A 10,862-nucleotide genomic window follows, 5' to 3' on the forward strand; every position below is an offset into this window, starting at 1 on the left:
GCACAAAGCAGTTATAGTGGAGCTTAGAATTTGGCTCACTGGGTGAAATTCTGGCCCCACTCAAGTCAATGGAGGAGGAGGTTTCCAGTGACTTCAGTGAAGTCAGGATTTCACACATTATTTCAATGCCTTCTTACTACTCTTTATGGAGTTTTGAATTACTTTCTATTATACTTATGTTTTTTAAGTTGTTGAGACCAATGTTTAGCGAAAATAATCAGCATTGCTTTCAAAGTCACCAGTCAACTCAGAAATGAACTAGTAGATATTAGAGTTCATCTATATTTGAATGGAATAAGTTAAGCATCATCCATTTTACTCCTCAGCTGTTGACTGACAAAGTCATTTCACCTAATGTGAGCTAACAGACCTATACATTTACTACATAAATCAGTTGACTTGCAACAGAAATAAAGTTAAATACAAACCTTATCCTAGTATTTTCAAATTTCTCGGCCAGGGGCACGACAGACACTTGCTCGCATATCACTCATTTGTCAACATCTTTCAACTTTTATCGTTTCTGCTTTGTAGCTTTCAATGCACTGTGAAGGGAGAAAGAAACAATGACAAATGTCAGGTAAGAGCTAATGTTGTAACAAAGCACTGAAATTATTTTTATTATGCTCATTATTTTCTCATTTTAAAAAGACTGATATAAATAGCTTAAGGCATCTGATATACTTAATGCTAGACATTTTTAATAGACCTCTGTAGCATCAGAATTCTCAGCCATCAAACAAAAATGCCAGAAGCTACAGACTTGCAGCTTTTAAAAGGAAGTTTGAATCCAGATAATTTTTTCCTGTAGCTTCCTTGTGCACAAATCCCTCAGATAAACAAAAGGACTGTTCATTATAGAAAATAAGGGTCTGATCATGCATCACTTGCACAGCTAACATTCACATTAGCTTCATTGGGAGTTAGATGCACAGCATATGCAGAATTGGGCCATAAATCCTCCTGTATTTAAAAGTTGATTAGAAGTCCAGACTGGTGGACGTATAGGCAGAAACACAGTCATTTCCAGCTACAATATATTCTGGCCTTAGTTCCACACAGAAACTGTTTAACCCTTCATGACTGAAGTATATATCACTTCCAAAAGATTCAACAAAAAAGGGGTTTGTAGATTTACATTGAAAATAGAAAATAAAGATGGTCAAGACATTTTGAGTAAACAGCTTGCACTTTGAGGAGAATCATAAAAATCAAAGATAGTCTTTACCAGAAGATAATGGGCAAGAGAAAACTGAATAGCACTGCATCTGCAACTTGTGAACATATGCAAACTTTTATCACCTAAATATTCCATCCAAAATATATTGCACCATCTAATCCTAGCACTTAGCCTACGCTAAGTTTGCTTAATTTTGTTACACCAGTGCTCTGTTACACCAAAGCAGCTTTAAGGTGAGGGAAAAAAGAGTATTTGCACTGTCGGAGTGGTTTAAAGGGGATTTAACATAACAGAATAAGGGCCTATATCTGTAAAGTGTGATGAGACTAGAATCTATATAAGAATCAATGTATGTTCAATTTTTAAAGTGTCTAAGTCATATATTTTTATTGTCTATGTATTATTAGGTAATAAATTATGGATTGCAGTTTTATATCTGTCCCTATTTTTCATGTAATTAAACAAGCTGGTAAAAACCTGTTAGGTTACTGAGTCTTCTCTCCATCAATGCAGAATTGTTTCCAACAATAGCATTCCCTAATGTATCTGTGTCCACTACAGTTTCCAATATCCTAAGCAACAGGGGTTTCACACTTTCTCTTGAGAGACTACACCTAAGAGATCTCACTGTCATTAATTTTTTACCCATCATATTCAGCTTAGGGCTTACATGTTTCCATTAGACCATGGAGCTACAGTAATCTAGCAACTGTGCTAATATAGAATGCATATTTTGATAGTTCAAGGTCAGAACAACGGACTATAATAGACATGGGCCAAACTGTGATGTTCCTGCTTGCAATGAGTAGTATCTTAACTCCATATAAAGTCCAGGAGACTATTTGCAGAGTAAGGTACCACCAAACATAAGTAAGGTTGGCAGTGGTTCCTGTGGATCCTACAGCCTGCACAAATCTCCAGGGATCTACAGGCTCTTCAGAATGGCTCCGCAGACTCTTTCACAATTGGGAGGTCAAGCTAGTTCTCTCTGATAGACCCAGGTGAAGGAATCTCTGGGAGATGAATCACACAGAGTATTTTCTCACCCTTGCTAATTTTAATAGGCAAGTGTGTAATCTGGCAAAGAGACAGAGAGAGTTTTTCCACCTTCCTGCATGATTTTCCTCCCTCCATGAGATTGTAAATCCTTGAGGTATTTATGGATGCTCATCAAACACTCTCCTCTACCCTTATTGACACATTTCATTTTTGTAGCTTCTTTTGGTAAATCAGTCTTCCAAACCCTTCTTTATGCCAGCTGGTGTTCTCTGAATTCTCTCCAATTTGTCAAAATATTTCAGGTAGTGAGATGCCTAGTGTGACAGAATATACCCCCATGTTCACACCCTACACACCACTGTAACCATTTTTGTACAAGGCATGTCTTGTGAGGTATCTAAAAACTCAATTTCCTGGTCAATAAAATCATGGCAACAAGCATGTAGCAGGTTAGATGTTTAGTTATAAACATAAGCTGAGATCATGACTAAAAGTATGTTTTCCAGAGAAGCCTGGGGCGTGGCCAAATCAATTTCTCAGAGAGAAAGGGTAAGCGGACGCCCTAGTCTGGTGTAAACAAGACTTACCTATTAAGTGACCATTCTTTGGCAGGAGAAGGGGCGGGGAACAAAAAATCTACATCTTAGCAAAGAAATACCATGGAGTTCCTTTCCCTTCAGACTGCCTGTAGCCTTGCTCTCAGCTGGAAATGGTTCTCAAAGTGGAGACGGGACTATAAAAAGAAGGGACAGACATCCCAAGTCACCCCTTCCCCACCCATCAATTCACTGCACCCAGAGAAACAAAGGAAGTAGCCATTGGACTGAAGGAGGGGTCCTGACCTAAGAAGTTTGACCAGTAAGACTGCTGAAAACGTGGTGAAAAAACAGTTTGTTAAATTAGGCACCTATAGTGTTTTATCTTTATTTTTCTTGTAACCATTTCTGGCTTTTATGCCCCATTACTTGTATTCACTTAAAATCTCTTTATAGTTAATAAACTTGTTTTATTGTTTTATCTAATCCAGTGTGTTTAAATTGAAGTGTCTGGGAAACTCCATTTGGGGTGACAAGTTGTGTATATATTGTTTCTATTAAAGAAATAACTGACTTAATATAATTTGTCCTGTCCAGGAGAGTGCTGGGCAGTACAGGACATACATTTCTTGGGTAATATCTGGGATATGTTGGGGTCACCCAGCAGTATAACCAAGATTGGTTTGGCTGCAGTAGCTCACAAATACTCACGGTGTGGACTGCATGCTGACAGGTTGTTGCGAGCAGCCCACATGGAAGGTGCTTCAGCACAGCATTGTAAGGCACCCAAGGTTTCAGGGCAGGGGAAACACAGCAGCTCATTAGTCTGGATTGTACCCTGGTATGTCACATCTAGACCTGTGCATAGTAAAGTTGTCATCTAATCAGTGCTGTACAATTACCTTCCTAATCCATGAAATGACTCCACATACTGTACGAAGACCAAAATCACACTTGGGCCTTTTTTTGCCTCCATGTTACACTGGAAACTCACATCTACAATAACTGGATGTTTATTATTGTTCCTATGGCTTTTCATGTTTCTCCATCACAGTGAATTCTATGCCTCACTTGATATTTATTAATCACAGTTTTATTAACTCCTCATGAAGTCTCACTATGGCCCCGATTCTTAAGCTTGTGCCTAACTTGAAGCATGGGAGCGTTTTCACTGAAGACTAGGCACATGCCTTTCTTCTGACTAAGAAATCACAAGGGGTTTTCCTGAGTAAAGATTAAGGAAAAACTTCAGGTTTAGCCCCAGGTGTCCAAACATTCTCTCCTAATATTTATTTTACTAGACACTGAAGTTATATGCACTGAACAAAAAATGTTCTCTTTCCAGCACTGATACCACATTTATTTCCATCCTGCAGGCTTCTGCAGCTGTCCATAACATTTCAGAATAATTGCCAGTGGTTCAGTAAGTTCATTAACTAATTAATTCCCTTAACAACCTACAATGCATATCATTCAGACCTGCTGATTTGCACAGTTTGACCATTCCAAGCACTCCCTTGCCTGCTTTTTAGCAACAGAAAATAAGAAGGGCACCAATACTGTCTCCCTTTTCTTTATCTAGTCTTGTTAAAAAAGAAAAGAAAAAAAGAACCAGAGTAGATCACTTGAAAATCATTGTCAATTTTATTATCTCAGGTTTCAGAGTAGCAGCTGTGTTAGTCTGTATCCGCAAAAAGAACAGGAGTACTTGTGGCACCTTAGAGACTAACAAATTTATTTAAGCATAAGCTTTCGTGGGCTACAGCTCACTTCTTCGGATGCAAAAAGTGAGCTGTAGCTCATGAAAGCTTATGCTTAAATAAATCTGTTAGTCTCTAAGGTGCCACAAATACTCCTGTTCTTTATTCTCTCAGTTACTAGTTGACCTCCTTTCTTTCTAGTGCTACAGACAGCCCTATTATATTCTGCTTTTTTCTCTCCATTGCTCTTATACCTGCAAGCCTTAATAATTTCCACAAAACAATAATTATGGTACCAATGAGTAATGGCTGCTATTTTCTAGTACAAGTAAAAGAATAACTGCACACACAATGCTATAGTAGATCAGAAACACATTTTATGTTAGAATTTTCTAAAGGTAGATAATCCCCTATAGTGTTATGTTGTGGAGCCTGAAGTATTTTAATAATTTGAATATCTTGCTGTACTGCCAAGATGCATACGTCCCAAATTTATTAAGTATGTGGTGTATCATGTTCATCCATCTTACTTGTTTCCATCATACTTTCACAGAAATACTGAGATACATAAATGACCTTCAGCATTTATTAAAATAATGTGTTCTGTGGCTACAAAATATGAAGAGTTGTTTTAATCCACCATTTAATCATTATGACAGCCCTGAACCTGATAAGTAAATGCTATGCTCTTGCACTGATTTTTCAGTATCCTATATTCAATTTTAGCAGAACTACCCTTTGCTACCATAGACATTTAATTATTTACAACAGTATACTGATTGTGTTTCTATTCCAAAATGTGTTCCATTTAGGACTAAGTAGCTGTAGATTCCCAAGGCTAAAATGATTGAAAATGGCCACTGAACTGGAGTGCCTCAGCTTCAGGATGCCTAACTTAGCCCTGCAGTGTGGAGCCCCTACAACTCTAGTTGAAGGCGGTAGCAGCTGCCGATGCTCAGCACCTCTGAATACCAGGACTTAAAACACCCTCAGGCTTATCTTTTCTTTTGCATTAGAACAGGACCTGTGCTTGGAATCCATTGCTAGAATATGTATTTAAAATATAGTTCAAACATAGCTTAACTCCACTGTGAGTGACTGCACTCCTGTATTCACATCCTACCTGGTATTGTAATAATCTTTGTACAAAATATGCCTTGTGAGGCACCATTTGAAAACTAATAACTCACTGGTAAATAATATCCTGGGGAAATGTATGCAGCAATGTTACATGTAAAGTTATGAAATCCACCCTGTATAATATTAAAGGCACATGTTCAAACTCATGTAGCACCAATTAAGGCAAAAAAGTGGTCTAAGAGGTCTTACACAAAAGGATGTGTGGTTACCTCAATTTGCATATTAGTTGTAAACAGGGTTCTCAGACAATGAGAGAGAAAAGAAAGACGACAAAGAAAATCTGCATCTCAGCACACACAGGTAAAAGAAAAGAGCATCTTTTTTCACTAGATTCCAGGTCCCCTTATGCTTATCTGGATAGCACTTTTGAGGGGGGCTGAACTATAAAAGGGAGAGGCACACAGCCCAAGATATTTCTCTCCCTGTCCATCTCCCTTTTTTCACCTATGAGAACAGAAAGAAACAGCCATTGGACTTTGGGATAGGGGTCCTGACTTGAAGGGTGTGGTAGGGACTTTACCTTAAATCAAATGTAGTTTGTTAAGTTAGGCACTACGAAGTTTAAACAGTCTCAAAAATCAAACCCTGGGTGAAAGGAACTAAACCACAGAGCTAAGGCTCCCATCCCTCTCCTGTAGGAAGAGGGGTGCAATAAAGGATGAAAAGGAGGCTCCAGTATAGATAAAGTTAAGATAGCAGCTATAATGCATGCTCACCCCTACACACTTTTGGAATCCACATAATAGGTCAGGAGGCTCCACAGCGCAGGAAGACAAGATACAGGGAGCAGCCTCTCTCTATAGAACTCTCTTGAGAGACCACAGTAGTGACTGTAGAGCTCAGGCATGGATGGACAGGGTGTGAGCAGTGGATTTGGGAGCTAGTGGATCATTGACTCCTCTCTTTCTTTGTGATACAGTTCTAAATGTCTTATAGTTACTCAAGTACAGTATTTGACATAGCTGGCTGCTGGGAAAATTATAAGCCAAAATTCATTTTCTCTGCACTGTTCACAGATGCTGTCACTTAGATTTCAAGAGGAATATATTATATATCACTTTTCATCCCAAAGAATTCTTAAGTGCTTTTGAAACATAAATGGGTACACAAATTACACACATGCCATTGACATTACAGTAACAGATCTAAACGCATAAAGTATGTGAAAGAAGATGAAGGAGAATCAGCATCAGAGAAGAGTTCTGGTTCTTTGTCTTTTTCCTGTGCTCTTATTTACACTGGAAAGTTGGCAGAGCAGCAATCCTCAGACTGTGATCCATGGATCACTAGTGGTTTGGGGAGTACTTGCTGGTGTGCCGTGGAATGGTAGCTGGCCATATGGGACTGGTTCTCCTCATGTTCATCAGCTAAATAACATTAAGAGACTGCTAAAATACACTAAATATGTTCCTATTACTTATCTGAGTAAGGGCATTTGGTGATTGTGAATCAATGCAAGGCAGTGTGTACAATCACAGACAGGAAGGGAGATGTCCACATGACAAATCTGCTTATTAACATGCGCCTACACTATGAAAATGTCTAAGAAACCCTGGAGAACAGTAAAAATCCTTCCCAAGCGTTCTACTCCCAGACTAGCTCCAATATAACTAAAACATGTTGTTGTAGTTTTAGTTTTCCATCGGCTGAGCCAATTTTAGAAGAAAACATATAGCATTCCAGCCAAAACTGTAAAATCTGCCCTAGCTACAGTATGCCTGACATAATTTCAGAGCAAAAGTTCCAATTCATTTGACCTCTGCTTCCCAATAACTCTTGGATAAACACCCACATTTGATTTGGTAGACACATACAACACACCCAATCCAAATGCTGTTCTAACCTTGATGACTTCACCAGAGCAGACTAAACATTGTCTCTGAAAGTTAAAGAATTGGAGGGAGGCAACAGTCTCCTCACCATGAGTCCAGTAATGCAATCACTGGCTTCAAACAACCCTCCCCCAAACTCCCACTGATCTAGGGTGACCAGATAGCAAGTATGAAAAATCGGAACAGAATGTGGGAGGGTAATAGGCACTATATAAGAAAAAGTCCCAAATATTGGGACTGTACCTATAAAATCGGGATATCTGGTCACCCTACACTGATCAATTAGTTCTGCCCACTCCTTAACTTTCCTCATTTCTGCCCCACTCCATGCCCACAAACATACATCACTCTCTACTCTTGCAACCCCTTTTCAACTCAACACTCCTCATTTCTGCTATCCTACTGCCTCTCCTGGTTATGTCCCCAAAAAGTAACACTCACCATTAGTCCCCGTGATGTCATTCTTCTTACTTTAACACCTTTCTCCTTTTCTGGTTTGCTGGAAATAATTAAAATGCTCCAACTCAGCAGATAAAACAGAAATAGGAGTCTATTCAGGGTTTATCATTCTAATATCTAACTATATAGCATTATTATCTTTATTTACCTATGAGTAAACTGATGCACAAAAAAGGTTAAGTCAAGTCAGGGAGTGAGCCAGTAACAAAGCTGGGAAGAGAACCTAGATGACCTCCTGAGGTCCCTTCAAACCCTGATATTCTATTATTCTATTCTACGGTCCAACAAGCATTATTTATAAACTGTAGGAATGTAGAGCAACGAAGTCTATATACACAGGAAAGAACAAGACCTAAATAGTGATAGTTTAGCTTGCTTTAGCTGATGGGGCACTGAATGGCAGTCAGAAGACCTGGGTTCTGTTCATTGCTCTACAACCATGGGAAGCTCATTTAACCTCTCTACACTTCACTTTTCTCATCTGCATAAAGGGGATAATGACTCTGACCTTCCTTTGTAAAATGCTTTAAGATTGCTAGCTGAACATTATATAAGAGCCAAGGTGAACACTGACTAAACCAAAAAGAGAACAAAGCAGTAGCTTTGGAATCAAACAACTGTATTGTACCAAAAAACAAAAGGTATTTTGAAAGGCAGCTTCTGAGGAAGGAAAAATGACAGAAATGAACATATAATTTCACCACCCAGGAATAAATGCCAGTGCCAGTACAGCACTTCCACTCCACTATGTCTCTTTCATTAGCCAAACTTTTTTCAAGATATTGACTAAGAGAAGGAATTTTATTGTGGTAGTATTCCAGTCAGGGCTTCATTCTATGAGACAGTGGATAAACAATGAAAAGACAGTCCACAGCCCAAAGAGTACACAGTCCAAGCAGTGACTGCACACAAATTGTACCAAAATACCCAGCTAACCCTATTTTTATGTACACATCCTGATTTATATATCCCAAATCCACCTTTTGATTCATAAATTGGCTTTGTCTACGCAAACTAGGCAGAGAGGCAAGCAATTATTTGTCCATATAAATGTTGATTTATAGAAACAAATAGTTACACATATAGAAGTTGTGACCAGAAAACAGTTAAAAAATTACCTCCAGTCTATTTTCTAGCAGACACTATAGAAACAAGGTAAAGAGACGTTAAATTAGTTATCTGTGATGACTAATGCTTAGTGCTAGACTGAGAATGATAAATCATTTGGCATCTGAGGTATGGAAGAAACAGAAAAACAAACAGTATTTGTTGGGGCAATGCACCTATTCAATCTAACAAATCTTGTACTTGACTGATGTACAAATTGTTTTGTGCATAATAAAGAACATTTGGGACATAGCAAGTGAATTAATGCCAGAATTGTGTGTCCAAATATCCTCCTATTTTTATTCACAGGCCTTTCTAAATACCTCAGGCAACAATGGATTATCCTCACAACTCTCCCATGAGATAGGAAAATATCCCCATTTTCAGATGAAGAAACGAGACACAAAGAGACTGGGTGGGTGAATCTGTTTTCAAAACCAGCCACTGATTTTAGGTGCCCGATTTCAGGCACCTTTGGCCTCATATTTAAAAGCACGGGACACCCAGAAATATGGTTGAAGTCAATATTCTGGAAATCAATCCTGAGATCTGTGCAACAAAAAACTGAACACTAAAAAAAAATAAGGCACCCAATACATTATCTCTGGCCACTCTTTAAAAACTGGCATCAGTGACTTATCCAAGCCTTCCACAGCTTTCCACATGCTGTTGATGGTAACTTTACCTTCACCTGAATAGAAGATTTGTTTCAAACTCAAAAATTTTGTGACAAATCAGTTATTCAGTTTGGGCCACAGTATTAATCACAGAGTTACTTTTTTTCAGTGAGCTGATACTGATAAAACTAATAAAATATTAGAGGATAACTTTGTATGAGGCAGGCTTACATCTGATAATGTGCGTGGATGTACTGATCCTAATTATATGAATAAATGAAGAGTTTGAGAAGCACAGTTACTTATAATTTGTTATGGGCTCATGTTTGCAGCGTTTACACTCATTGGAATAAACCAACAAAAGTAGAATTTTCATCCCAGAAAATATAAACTATAGGCACTGTGTTGTAGTCTGAACAAATAATGCCCTAAAATTTCTTTATGATCTTTAAATTACTGGAAATAGTCCTTTTCCTTTAGCCAGAGACGATACAGGGCAAGTGTATTGAATGTTAAATCACTTTTAGTGCCCCAATACTGTGTGTATTGCTTTTTGCCACTAGATATTTAACAATTGAAGAATTTATCTCATCAGATTATAACAACCTCAAAATAACTAAAGTGTCGGTTCCAAAATAACCTTGACAGTCCTTATAAGGCAATAAAGATAAAAGGAACAGATTCTGATATTCAGCTACACGTGCATTTGGAGTAACTGATGTCAGTGCAAGTTCCTCCATCTTTGCATTGGTGTACTGGATTAGAATCTGGTCTCAAAGTAGCAAAGAAATCTCATAAAGATCCCAAAATGTATGTTATTTAAGACTTTAATTACACATTAGGTTATTTTGCTACCTATAAAATGATAATTACTGCTGTTATATAAACTGAAGATGCATAAATGTGATGTCAAAATGTATTGATTCAGCAACTTACACAACTGCTTATGAAAAATGACTTCATTATTACAGCTGGACAATTATCCTCATTGACACTTTTTCAACTGCAAAGTATTGGCAAGGTCTAGAGATCAGCCCCTGCCATCTGCACATGAATATGTATTGAGTATTCATTTACTCAGTAGAAAGAGTAAATAGTTACAACTGAAACATATAGAACACAACAGAAAAATAAGTCATAGCTATCCAAGGATTTTCATCCTATGGGATTTTGAAGCTGTCCAGGAGAGAAAACACGGTGGTTGTCATAAACAGATAGCTAAGGGTTAATGTTTCTTTTACCTGTAAAGGGTTAACAAAGGGAACCAAACACCTGACCAGAGGACCAATCAG

At 38.1% G+C, this 10,862-nt stretch overlaps 1 long non-coding RNA gene across 1 annotated transcript in view; it reads right to left on the minus strand.

The window, feature by feature from the left end:
- Nucleotides 1-434: 434 nt before the first annotated feature.
- The window catches only part of LOC116831343 (uncharacterized), a 121,619-nt gene continuing 111,191 nt past the window's right edge, over nucleotides 435-10,862 (minus strand). Inside the window, exon 3 of the long non-coding RNA XR_012656602.1 lies at nucleotides 435-545. This is a non-coding gene — a long non-coding RNA (uncharacterized LOC116831343). The remainder of the gene's footprint in view (nucleotides 546-10,862) is intronic.

The sequence above is a fragment of the Chelonoidis abingdonii genome, chromosome 10 (genome assembly GCF_003597395.2).
Source record: "Chelonoidis abingdonii isolate Lonesome George chromosome 10, CheloAbing_2.0, whole genome shotgun sequence".
Classification (NCBI taxonomy): Eukaryota; Metazoa; Chordata; order Testudines; family Testudinidae; genus Chelonoidis; species Chelonoidis abingdonii.